Genomic DNA, 13095 nt, shown 5'->3' on the forward strand with positions numbered 1-13095 from the left:
TGTCTAATCTAATGCATTAGCCATACTCTTTCAAAACTTTTCTAATTCCACAAGTTAATACCTGAATACATTATAAATATTTGTTGCTTGTCTTATGTCTGCTTAAATTATCTATTAGGGAAGTTTATCCCATTTTGTAGATTTAGTTATTCCCAATTAAACAGTATTTCTAATGAATCCTTTTATTGTGTTTATAAATTTTAGTCATTCTCATGGTAATATTTCCAATGAATTCTGTTTTTGTGTGTATTTATAAAGTCCCAAGTGAACTAAACCCTTTAGGTATTTTAACAAATAAATCTGAACAGAACGGCTCCAACTGAAAATTGCAGTCAATGTTCTGATATCCTGAATAGAAAAATTGAGTAAATATAAGCACACGCATTGATTGATTCTTTTAACCAATGTTAATTAAGCATCTATTATGTGTATCATGTGCTTGGAGTTTTGCTCTGTGAGAAGGGCTCCCAAGCCTCAGGAGCTCATTGGTCAGTGGGAGAAGCAGACCTGGGTCCAACTGCCATTGGAGTTCAGTGTGGCAAGGACAGGCCAGGGTGCACAGGTGGCTGGAGGGAGGAAAGGAGGCCTCGACTCTGCCTGTGGAGGGCCAGGGAAAGTGCCACACAGATGACTCTTAAACCAGAACTTAAAGGAAAAGTTGGGATTCACCAAGTACTTGAAGGGGGCCAGGAATTCCAGGCAGAGACATTAGAAACAGTGTGATGCATCCAGGATGTGACAGAGCTGGAACGGGAACCTGGCAGGGTGTGACAGAGGCATGGAAGGTAGGAGATGAGGTGGGAGAGCCAGCACTGCCGGATTCGGGAAGGTCTGTATGTGATGCTGTGGGATTTGGACTTTGCCATTTACTTTTTCATTCATTTATGACCATGTTTGTTGACCTGTTTAATTATTTCTCTTCTGTATGCTAAGGCAGACACAGTTTTATTTTGAGGGGTAGAGTTTTTGCAATCATAAACTTCAGGCATCATCAGAACTGATTTCCTACAGTTTATACCAGTAAAAACAAGACCCTGTGGTACATCCAAACAGCAGAATAATATTCAGTGCTAAAAGGAGATGAGCTATTGGGCCATGAAAAGGCAAGGAGGAAACTTACATGCCTATTAATAAGTGAAAGAAGCCAGTCTGAAAAGGCTACATACGATGTGGTTCCAACCACATGACATTCTGGAAAAGGTAAACTATGGAGACAATGAAAAAAGATCAGTGGTTGCCAGGGATTGGAGGAGGGAGGGGTGAACAGGCAGAGCATGGAGGGTTTGGGGGCATTGAAACAATTCTGTATAAAACCATAACGGTGGCTTTATGCCATTATACATTTGTCTAGATTCGCAGAATGTACAACACCAAGAGCAAACCCCAGTATAAGCTATGGACTTTGGGTGATGATGATGTGTCAATGTAGGTTCATCAGTTGTAACAAATGTTCTGTCTGCACGGGATGTTGATGACAGGGAAGCACTGCAAGTGTTGGGGCAGAAGGTATATGGGAAAATCTCTGTACCTTCCTCTCAGTTTGACTGTGAACCTAAAACTGCTCTAAGAAATAAAGTATATCCAAAACAACCCCCCAAAAAAGAACCCAGGGACTCTAAGCCCCTTGCTGCCACTTCTCAGACATTTAATCCTGGGCTCCCAAGTGCCCCCAAGCAAATTCTAAGGTTCCCTACAAGATGCTTTCTTACTTGTATTATTAAGATGATCAGCTCATCCCTGTTTGCCCAGAGTTTTCCCAGTGTTAGCACTGAAAGTCCCATGGCCCAGGAAACTCCTCAGCCCAGGACAAACCAAGGTAGTCATTCTAAATTGTGATTAGGAATCTGTCCGATCTGTGCATGTTTTTCTTCTCAAGAGGTCTGAAGCAGCCAAGCCACAAACTACTGCCTTAGCCAGAGACCATCTGGGCTCCGGTGGCCTCTGGCAGCTCTGGGCAGCCAGTCTTTGTCAAGCCACCCATCTGGCTTTGGGAAGGGAGACATGGCCCTCCTACTTCCACTCAGTTCCAGGCATGAATACCCCACCCCCATCCCCACCCCTTCACACACACCTTAATTTCCCACAGCACAACAGAAGAGTAACGAAACTTCAGAAAGGCTTAGGGATAAAGGAAAGAAAGCTTAGTCTCAAGAGTCATCTCAGGTGCTGGCAGAGGCAGACCCCTGAAGCACACCTCACCAGAGCCCTTATCAGTGCTCCTGGTGCCTGGCTCCCCAGGGCAGAGCCCAGCTCACACCTGCTCCCAGAGAATTCAGGCCCAACTGTCAGATGACTTTGAGAGGGAAAGCACTTCTCTGTCCCTCCAGGTTCAGGCCTGCTTGCCAGAGAGGCAGCAACTACTCCCGACCCCAATATCCATTCTCTAGCCTCCTTCGTAAGAGCACTACCATTGATGGAGGGTGGCAAAGTGTCCAGGTAAAAGGCTATTTCTCATCCCCACAGCTTTGGAAGTGTTTGAGGGACTTTAGAAAGGTTATTTAAAGGAGAATCAGCTGGGTGGCCTCACCCTAAAACACATACAGTTGCACACGCTATTTTTCCCTCTTCCATTTTTCTTCTTTCCAGGATGTGTTATGGATATGATGGCTGGAGCTCTAGCAGCCATCCTGTGATCCTGAGAATGGAAGCCGTTCATTAAGGCTGAGGAGCTACCCTCACAGCTCTGACTGCCTACTTCTAGACTTTCTTTTAGAAAGAGAAGCAAACCCTTATGTGTTTAAGATACCCTTATCTGGACTTTAACCTGATCCTTATATATATGGTTTTTCTCGGAGTGATTGACTATGGGAACATCTTTCCTTGAGGAGCAATCCCAGCCCCTACCACTAGGGGGTGGCCTTGCCCTGTATGCCTCAACATGAGAATTTTATCATTACATGAGTCCAACCTCAGTACATTCTGTATAATTCAGTCTTAAATAACAGTGTGCTTGTGAGAGTTATGGCCCAGTATTGATGGGCTGAGCTGTGCCAAACTCAGTCAAATTCCTCTAGCATGAGATTTGGATCTTGAGTTTTTCTTCTGTTTTCTCCACCCAGATCCTCAGCTTCTGCAAGCAATCCCCCAAACCAGAGAAAGTATACACAGAAGCAGCTCTGATTTGGGCAAAAAAAAAAAAAAAATTGTATTTCCAAACAACAATGAGCTTCCACGCTAAATGACATTCAGGTTAATGGTAGCTTTACACTTTCCGACAAGAAATGGGTCGATACTTGCTTTATTTTTATGTAAATAAAGGTATCTTTCTGGTGGGTCTAATAAAGGAAGATTCTATGGTGAAAGGATTATTGAAACCTTCACTTCCTACAAGGTAGAAAATTAATTGCAGCACTTAAGTGACTGTTTTTTTTTTTTTTTTTTTTTTTTTTTTACAGTTTCCACTCATCAAAGTTTCAGAAATCTCCAGGCAGAGTTTCAGTCGTTAAAAATCTGATGTGAGGGGAGTAACTTATCTAATTCTCACTTTGGCTTAGAGCAAGTTGCTTTCTCAAAATGAAAGTACAGTACCATTGCTGTAAAAAAAAATATTTTTTAAACCCACTCACAACTAACCAACAAAGGAATTTGTGGCGGCAGAAGTGGTTGTAAAACAATCACTTTTGACAGTTTCAGTTCACATCGCCTTGGTATCATCTGTGTCCTCCTTGTCTACCTCCAGTTTACATCCCAGCACTGTAGCATTAAGACTTGGAGGGGTTCATAGAGGACTTATAAACTTTCATTTCTCTTCCCAGTTTCCTTACTGGACCACCGTGTTAGGTAAGAAGAAAAACTGTGCCTATAGAACTGAGAAATATTCACTTCTTTCTCCCCTATCTTAAAGATCACACAGAAAGTTTTCACATGTAATAAAATCAGTGCTCACTGAGCAATCTCCAAGTAGAAGAAGGGACCCAAACTAATAGTTCATGGGAACAGAATCAAGTACCTGCATTCTCAGGGAGTCCCTGGGGGGTAGAATTTAGCAAATAAAAATACAGGATGTCCAGTTAAATCAGATTTTTTTGCAATATTTGGGATACTCTTATACTAAAAAGTTATTCATTGTTTATCTGAAATTCAAAGTTAATGGAGTGTTCTGGATCTTATCTGGCAGCTCAGTGAGGGGTGGAGAAAAAGCAGTAAAAAAAAAAAAAAAAAAAAAAGAACAGATTCTGGACTCTGTCAAGGGGACTGCCCCAGGGAAAGTCACTGATTAAAAACAAGACTGCCCCAAACCACTAGGCCTGTGGGCAGGTGTCCCAGAGCAGCTAATGTCTTCTTGTTATTACCTTGACAGAGTCTCGGATGCCCTCCTGCTCTGGGCATTTTGAGAGCTCAGTTAGAGATGCTGACTAACTGGCTAGTCAGTGACCACTGAGGAAGAGATATGAGGTTCTTCCTCAAGTCTAATATCTTTGGGATTGTGTGTTCTGTACTTTCAGACATATATCCGCTTTGGTCTGGGATGCACATGTCCTCTTCCTAGAAACAAGGCAATCAGTTGTTACTAGGAGGTCCAGCCTGCCCCATTGTCTTTCAGAAGGCAGCCTTTGCAAACTATGGGATAAGAAAAACATTTGGTTTTTCACCTTTCTTGAGTTTTTCTGCCCCGAGTGCTCCGTCTACCAGCTCTGCCAGGCATCTCTTTTCCAAATGCCTGGCTTCTTTAGGACTCACACTCAGAATCCAACGGATGAAGAGATAAAACGATACACACTGTCTCCTCTTACTCCAGTGAGGATACAGGTGGGCAGTGTGCCTTATTAGTCTCCACTCCAGGTTTTGCAGACAAACACGTGAACATGCTGAACTAGGAGTCACTTCCAGCAGGGAATCACAGGTGGGGACCCTCTCCTTCATTCAAATTCCCTTCTGACATGGACCCCTGCATTCAGTAAGGTAAAAGGGCTCACCAACTGTAAGTTTCCTGAGTTTGACAGGGAGGTACCTGAAGATTTAGGCCCATCTCTGGGATGAGGTCCCACTGCTAACTCTGCTCACTTGCCGTCAGGTTTTAGCCCCTCCCTGTACACCTTCATCCTCATATCTTATCTAAAGATCCATCTCCTTTAGAAAAGATCCACCCTTACCTTTAATAGAAGGTATCACTCCCTGGATTCACTCTTCCTTCCCCTGCAAGATCCCAGGTCTCTTTTTCAGTCTGATGTAGCACCACTGGATGGTCAGAGATGTCCATGGCCACTGAAATCTTTTTGGTTTTTTGCTTGTTTTTTAATTTCATCATCATGGGTAGACATGGATCCCTCTGGTCAAAATTCCATTTCATTTCTCAGTGTGAGCTGCAGGCACACCAGCCCTTTTAATCATGGATCTGTTAAATTGGGCACGAACACTCTGAGATAATGTGGTCTGAATCCTCACTGAGAGAGATCTGTTTGCTCCCTGACGAGGCAACCCAGGCCCATTATCATGCAGAAAGGCTTTCTGCCAGAGGCCAAGAAGTGTGGAGGAAGGAGCTAGGTTACCCATTAACAGATGCTCCCTTGAAAGGGCCTGGGAGAACTGTAGGCTGGATTAAATTATTTAGGTTCAACCCATCTCCTTCTGGGGGAAAGGGAAGGGGAGTGAGTTTGGTTGGAGTTCTTCACGTTACACGGACAACAACAAATGTTCACCAGGGCTTAACTGTGGGGGCCTCATTTTCTTTAGAATAGCTTCACTGATGTTGGTCCTCTCTAAATTAGGAATGAAGTTGCTTTTCCAGCCAGGTTACTGCAAGATGAGTCACTCAAAGTGAATCTTGTTACTTCCACCTTACATTATCTATCAGAGCTCATGGAGTCCACTTTCCCCCCATCTGATGTCTCTTTGTTCTTCCTACGATTCTTCGTCTCTGACCCCTGTTTCCCATATACTACTGGTTCCTGCCATAAATCTGGCTTTCTCAGACTTCTAGATCTTGACACATAGTGTCCTGCTGTCTGGAATGATCTTTTTTCATCCCTCTTGCATCTGACTTCCTCATACTTGTCCTTCTGTTACTGACCAGGTTTCTTGGACTCCTCAATCAATAGACCAGACAAGAAATTCAGGCAAGGCTTCACTGGGACTTGTGCTACAGCACGAGGGAGTGAAAACAAGTAACTAGTTCCCTTGCTTGCTCCCTGAGTGAGGAAGAGCTGGTCCCTTAAATGGGATGAGGGTAGGGGTGGTTCCATGAGTTGGCCAGAGGGGTGGCTTAGGGGGTCTGCCCACCCCCTTGGTGGTGCTGTGTTCAGGGATCATGCATAGTACCCTGCTTTTGCTCCTACACCTCAGAACTGCCAGTTGGATGTTTGGTCTTTTTGTATCTTGTTGTTCATATTTTGCTCCAACAGTGCATATATAGAGATAATTTTAGTCCCTTTTAGTTTCTTTGTATTTGTTGCTTGAGGAGACATTTGTCCAGGTGCAAGCACTGTAGCAGAGTCCCAGGTCACAGGTCCAAGCCTGTCTCACTTCCAGTCCCAGAGTAGCCATGCAGACCTCCTTAGCAGGGCTTCTCAAAATTAGTATGCCTAAGAATCACCTGGAGATCTTAAAAATGTTGATTCCTTTTTCTCATCTCTGTCCTCCTCCACCCAATTCTGATTTAGTAGGTCTGGGGTGGAGTAATTTAAACAAGTTCCCACATAATTCTTGTTAGTGCTGTTCTGCAGACCACACTTTGGGAACCGCTCCCCTAGACTAAATTAAATTCCCCAGCTCTGTGATCCTGAATCTCCTGATATGTATTCTATCAAAACACCTTATTGTTACTACCCCTTTAGTGTCTGTCCTCCCTGATAGGCTGAAAACGTTGCGAAGGCAGGTTGTGTCTATATTATTTGCTGCTGTATCTTCATCAGTTAGCTCAAGGAATACTGTTAAGCACATGGGATGTACTTAATAAATCCAGCAGTTCTAAGAAGGAGGTGGGAGAAAGGAGAGTCATCGCATGCCGGGAATGTTCAACACGTGAGCATGTGGTTTCCAAGGCAGTTTTCAAAGGGAGCTGCGGAATGTATCAAACTATGGCCTTTGGAAGAAAGATCTAGACAGCTTCACTGGTAATTTTGAATATCACTATCTGCATGATTTCTAGTATCTTTGTGGGGGGAAAACCTATGAGATGGTATTTTCAGTTCTATCTGATAAGGAAGCTTTGCAAACATCTACTCAACTGGAGTGATGGACAAATCCAGATAATAAGCCAGGCAAATTCACTCACTTTCCATCCTGAGCATCCCTTGCGTGGAAGGCATGATTGTAGAATAATACATGGGCAGAGTGTAGACTCCGGAGTTAGACCGTCCTAGAAGGCAACTCTGCTGCTTCCCAGGTCTGTGACCTCAGGCAAGGTAATTTAACAGTTCTGAGCCCCCGTTTCCTTGTCTATGGACGAGGATAAAATAATACCTATGGAGAGGCAGTAGGTGCAATAGTTTAGAGCACAGTCTGCCTGGGTTTGAATCCTGGCTCCTTCACTTACCAGCTGTATGACATTGGGCAAGTTATTTAACTGCTATATGCCTTAATTTCCTTATTAAAAAATTCAAAAATTATTGCATTGAGTTAAACTATATTAAATTGATAATTTGTAGGTCAAAACATTTAAATATCAGTTATTTCAAATGATGCGAATGAATACCTATCTCCTAGGCTTATTAAGATAATTAAATGAGTCCATTTTAGGTCACATATTAAGCGCCATGTAACACGTAGCTCTGATTGCACAGTTGAGTTCATTAGGGAATCGAATGAGTGTGATAGTGATAACACTTAGCACAAGAACATGGGAAACATTCAGTAAAGAGCTACCTGTGGTTAGTTTTTCATAACCTATGATAACCCCTTCTTAGGAATATCTGACTTTAAAATTGCAAGTACTTGTAAATGGCTGTCTGCGCGCTACCTCTAAGTCCTGCAGTTCCTGAGCATGCACAGGCTTATTGCCAAGAACTTGAAGAGGCTGGATGGAAGTTAGGAAGAGCAGGGGCAGATCAGGACAATGGGCCTGGAAGAGACAGAAGCCCAGGGCGGGGACAAGGTACCACGTGTTAGCCTCTTGCCTCCCAATGTAATGTCGTGTGGTTATGTTAAACCATGTGAAATTGTTATTTATGTAGGTCAAAAGTGGTTACATATTCGAAATTTAATACAGTTAAATCTAATACATTTATCCAGCCTGTCAGTTAGAGTCTGTCAGTTAGACAGTCTGTCAGTTAGAGATCTATACCATATCTCTGCTTTTCTTCGCATTTTGACATCTTTGACATTGGGATGCGTCTTACAATCATGTGTTTCTTTAACATGGTTGATATTCTTTCCCTTCTTCCTTATGAGCCTCTGGCTTCTGTAACCCATGTTTCCCCCTCTTTGCCCAGTGTCCCCAGGAAGGTAGCTCGTTGACCTCAGCCCTGGGATCAACAGTTTCTTCCCATAATTATTAATAACTAGGTTGCCTCAACTTCCATTTTGTTCTTCCAGCCTTCCAACATCTGTGAAACGATTTCCTATATTAATTCTCCCCTGTTTGAAATACCTAGCCTGGTTTCTCTTTTCCTGGCTCTGCTATTATAGGTATGAATTTAAAAAGCAGCTTTAAATGCAAACAAGAGAGTTAAACATTCACATAGTTATGTGAACTATATACATCAGATTAGTTTCTCTTTATCATGATTTTTTATTCACCAGACATTAATTTAGCATCTAGTTTGAACCAGAGACTATGCTCCTACTATTGGGAAAAGGTTGAAAAAGAGTTCTTGTCCTTGAGGAGCTTCGAGTGGGGGTGGGGCTAGGACAGCAGAAGACACAGAGATCACAGTTTGACAAGAGCTATGGGAGCACACCGGGGGCCCCTTCCCAGTCCCAGACAGGCGAAGTCAGGGAAGCCTTCTCCAGGCTGTTCTGCGTGCCCTGCCGTGGAGAAGAGGAGGGGGTTGGGGAGGAGCTTCCAGGCAGAGTGAGGAGCGAAGGCCCAGATCTAGAGAGCAGGGTTCTTTCAGGACCCTGAAGTGTGTCTGTGAGGTTGGGGACGAGGTGGAGGTTGACAACAGCTAAAACTGGAATGGTAGGCAAGGGATCAGATCATGAAGGATGACGTACACGATATTGAAGAACTTTGTCCTTCTACTGAAGTCACTGGAAAACCATTGAAAATAGTGACTGGCTCAAGTTTACAGATAGGAAGTTACCACTGGCTGGCAAGGGAGGACAGCATATTTTCTAGAAGATTCCAAATGACCCACTGGCTGTTTAATACAAGTTAAGGTATTAATGGTTCCTTCTTTTCATTCACCAAATATTTAATGAGCACCCACTGTATATCAAAAACTATGTTTGATCTTGGAAACATGAAGACAGACAAGGTGAGTTTCATACCTTCAAAGAGCTCACTGTCCCATGGGGGGGAAAGACTCTTATGTAATTGTGATAAGTATTATAGAAATACACAAGAGAGAGAGACCAGACCAAGTAGAAGAAAATGGAAGGCCTCAGAGAGGAAGTGATGATGCCTTGAATCTTGAAGGGTGAGTGCAGAGCACAGAACATAAAAGAGCAGGAATACAGCATTTCAGCGTACCATTTGGATCAGAAAGGAACACAGTGTTCTGGATGTGCTCAGGGATTAGCAAAGAGTCTGAAGTTCCTAGGCTACAAATAAACGTAAAATTAATTGGACATGAAGTCCTGAGACCCAGTTATAAAGGACCTCAGAAGCCTTGTGGACAATGACCCATTTAGGCAACAGACAATCAATCACTGAAGGTTTTTGAGAGGAGTGGGGATTAATGAAATAAGATTCACACTTCAGAAGATTATGTCTGGAGAATAAAATTGAAAAATAGAGACCAGCAGCAGAGACCAGTTATGAAGCTGAGGCAATAGTTCAGTTGGTCAAGAACTTGAAATATGAGAAACGGTAGAGATAGACAAGAGCAAACCAATCCTGGGTCCGTAGCCTCCAGCCTAGAAAACATTTTCACGTTAAAGCATCTATTAGTTCTCAAAGGAAATCTCAGAAATACCCTTGTATTCATCTTTCTCAAAACTTTGTCAAAATCTGTTGAACTGTCTTAAAATTCACGCCCTAGTAGAACAGTCTTTTATCATTCTGGATCCTTTTGGAAGGCATCCTAGGGAACAGACCACAGAGCTAAGGGAAATGCTGGAAGGAGAAACGTGAGGATGTGATGCAAAGTGCAAGCAAATACTTCGTGAGATGCAGGAAAACAGCTTTTCAAAGAAGAAAAGGAAGGGAGCTGGGGTACAGAAGGGGAAAAGAGCTGAGTCTTGGCTCTGAATGAGACAAGATGCTTGGGAGGATTTGATTTTTCCTTCTGACTGAAGGGGAGAGAGAGGAAAACCATGGGAACAAACAGTGGTCAGAGGCTACAAAGGCAAACACCTCCGGAAACGGGGCAGGTAACATAAATAGTTCGGTGAAGCAGGCTTGGTTTAAGAACATGGAAGCACATGGTCAGTGAAAGCAGAGGATACCCACAAGCTCCAGCCAGTTGTCATGTGGAAATGCATTGTGGCCAGATCTTGTGATTTTTCAAGAGAAGCCAGAAATCTAGATATTCCTGTAAAATTACTCACTGTGTTTAATGTGGGCAACTAGTTCAGATTTTTTCTAAACACCATGCTAGCCAAGTAAAACACATCATGGCTGCATTTGGCCCTTGGGTGGTCAATTTATAACCTCTGATTTAGAGGAAAAGGGAGGGTTATTCTTTGAATAAATCCAACTAGCCACAGCTGATACGCGGCCCACTTCTGCAAGAATATAAACAAGGTGTGAAAGTATGCTGTTTCCAAAAAAAAAAAAGTCTATTGAATCTACTGGCTAATTTTGGAAAGATGTTACAGAATGTACTGATATGTAAATGTGGTCTTGTTTTGGTGGGAAAATTTTTATAAAGCTGAAGTAGAAGGAAGGAAATCAATCTTCTTGGAAGTAGTCTCTAACATCTTTAAAAAGCCGGGGTTGAAGAAAATGACCCTTGGGAGAAGATCGTGGTCTAATGTCCTTCAGGAGCTACCACTGGTGAAGAAAGTCAACTATTTTACTATGTATCACAGACACAATATGAAGAGTTCCTGGGAATCAGTAGTAAGACAATGCCCTAACAGAACATGGACAAAGACTGCACAGTTCACACCTGGAAGTTCAAAAGGAACTGTTACAGGTTTTTCACATATAAAAATGCTTTGATCAACCACTTATCATGTAAGAAATCCAAATTATAACAATGTTTCCCATCCTATAATGCTGCAAAAAGTTAACAAGAAATTTGGATAATCAGCTATGTAGACAAAGGTGCTGGGAAATGGCTGTGTCATACATTGGTGGTGTAATTGTAAACTGGCGTGGCTGATAGGGAAACCGAATTAACGGGGTCTACTAAAATTAAAAAGTATGTGTGCTTCTTGACCCCTAGATTTCTAAATATAAGAATTAATTAATTCGATGGTTTTATTCACACATCTGGGAAAGGATACATGTATTTTATATATAGATATAAATACATACATATATATGGATATAGATATACACACATATGTATTCATTAGAGCATCACTTATAATAACAAAGGATTTTGAAAGAAACTAAATGCCCACCAATACGGAAATAAAATAAATGATGGTCCTCTCAAACAATGAAATATACTGAAGCCGTTAGAAAGAAGCAGCTCACTATATACTGAAATGGACATGTTTTCAATATGCATTAAATGAAAGAAGCAAGGGTAAGAAGTGCACATTGTATAATAACATTTAGGATTGCATGATTATATACTTATATCTTATAGAATAGCTCAAGAAGGCTTGGGAAATATCTTTTAAGAAGGGATGCCTCTTGGGGAGGGCAGACCAGATGGAAAACAGAGATGGGAGGAATTAACTTTTTGCTATATATTCTTTTGTATATGTTGATTTTGTGTTTTATATATATATATATGCACACATACAAGTAAAATGTAATGTATATTGTTTAGTGTAATAATATGTGTAGGATATAATATTCATGTTTATATTACCTATTAAAAACATTATTTTAGAGGACCTACTAACTAAAAAAAAAAAAAATCACTAACTTATGGGCAATCCTCTTTAAACCTCCTCTTCTTTTTGAATCCCAAGATCAAACTTTGGCTTCAAAATAACTAGTAACTCTCCCACAACTTTGGCTGTTGAAGTAATTGTTATTTGTCCTATGCTATCTTAGATTCATTAGCTTTTCCATCCAACATGCTAGTGAAAGTACATCCAAACCCACAAATGTGAAAAACTTAGACCCAGAAGTAGGACTCATCTATGTGAAAGTTCTGGGTCAGTTTTCTTTGCAGGAGCCCAGACGGCTCCTGAGCGTCTCCCTGAATCATTCCGCTAAGTGAAATAAAATGGTGAGGCGGGCATTTAAATGACAAGCAAAGCCTGGGCCCACTGTTCTAGAAGTGGAAAATTCTGTGAACTTTTTATGTTCCCACTGTGTCCTAGCGCAGACTATCTTTCTCAGGCAGACACGGAAGCATATAGAGGACTCAGAAATCCCATTAGTTTCAGAGTCTACTGCCAATAAATTTAATAAGAGATGGAAGCAAGGTTATTTGTTTGTTTTACGGCATTAAGACTGCGCAGAAACTCTTGGAAGAGTTTAGATCAGTGGGTGAGTAAAATATTAACGATTATTCGCCAAATCTCCAAATACCCCCGACCACCTACTAAGTGCTAGGTCAGTAGGCTAGGTACCATCGTAGGTTTACAATGATGGATAAGGAGTTTGTAATCTAATTCCATACTTCCCAAAGTCTCCTCTGAAGAGCACTAAATTCTAAAGAATATTGACATTGTTACAAGACAAAAAAAAAAGATATCCTTGATAATTAGATTCAGAAAGAAAGCAAATAAATTAATCAGATATTAAATGATTTTCATTGGTGTAGGACTTTTTAGATCTTTTAATATGCTCATGTTCAATGTGAATTTTCTAGAGAGGGGCAGCCTTTTCCAAAATTATTTGAACACAATCAGCTTTTTCTAGGAGCAGCTGGAGGGCCCAGTGTCTATGCAACATACGTCAGGAAGCAATAGCCTTAATGG

General features: G+C 41.7%; 1 long non-coding RNA gene across 1 annotated transcript in view; it reads right to left on the reverse strand.

Moving 5' to 3' along the window:
* The window catches only part of LOC116155812 (uncharacterized), a 41248-nt gene extending 35755 nt beyond the window's left edge, over nucleotides 1-5493 (reverse strand). The window contains exon 1 of the long non-coding RNA XR_004139707.2: nucleotides 5094-5493. This is a non-coding gene — a long non-coding RNA (uncharacterized LOC116155812). The remainder of the gene's footprint in view (nucleotides 1-5093) is intronic.
* Nucleotides 5494-13095: the final 7602 nt, after the last annotated feature.

The sequence above is a fragment of the Camelus dromedarius genome, chromosome 8 (genome assembly GCF_036321535.1).
Source record: "Camelus dromedarius isolate mCamDro1 chromosome 8, mCamDro1.pat, whole genome shotgun sequence".
In the NCBI taxonomy this organism is placed as follows: Eukaryota; Metazoa; Chordata; class Mammalia; order Artiodactyla; family Camelidae; genus Camelus; species Camelus dromedarius.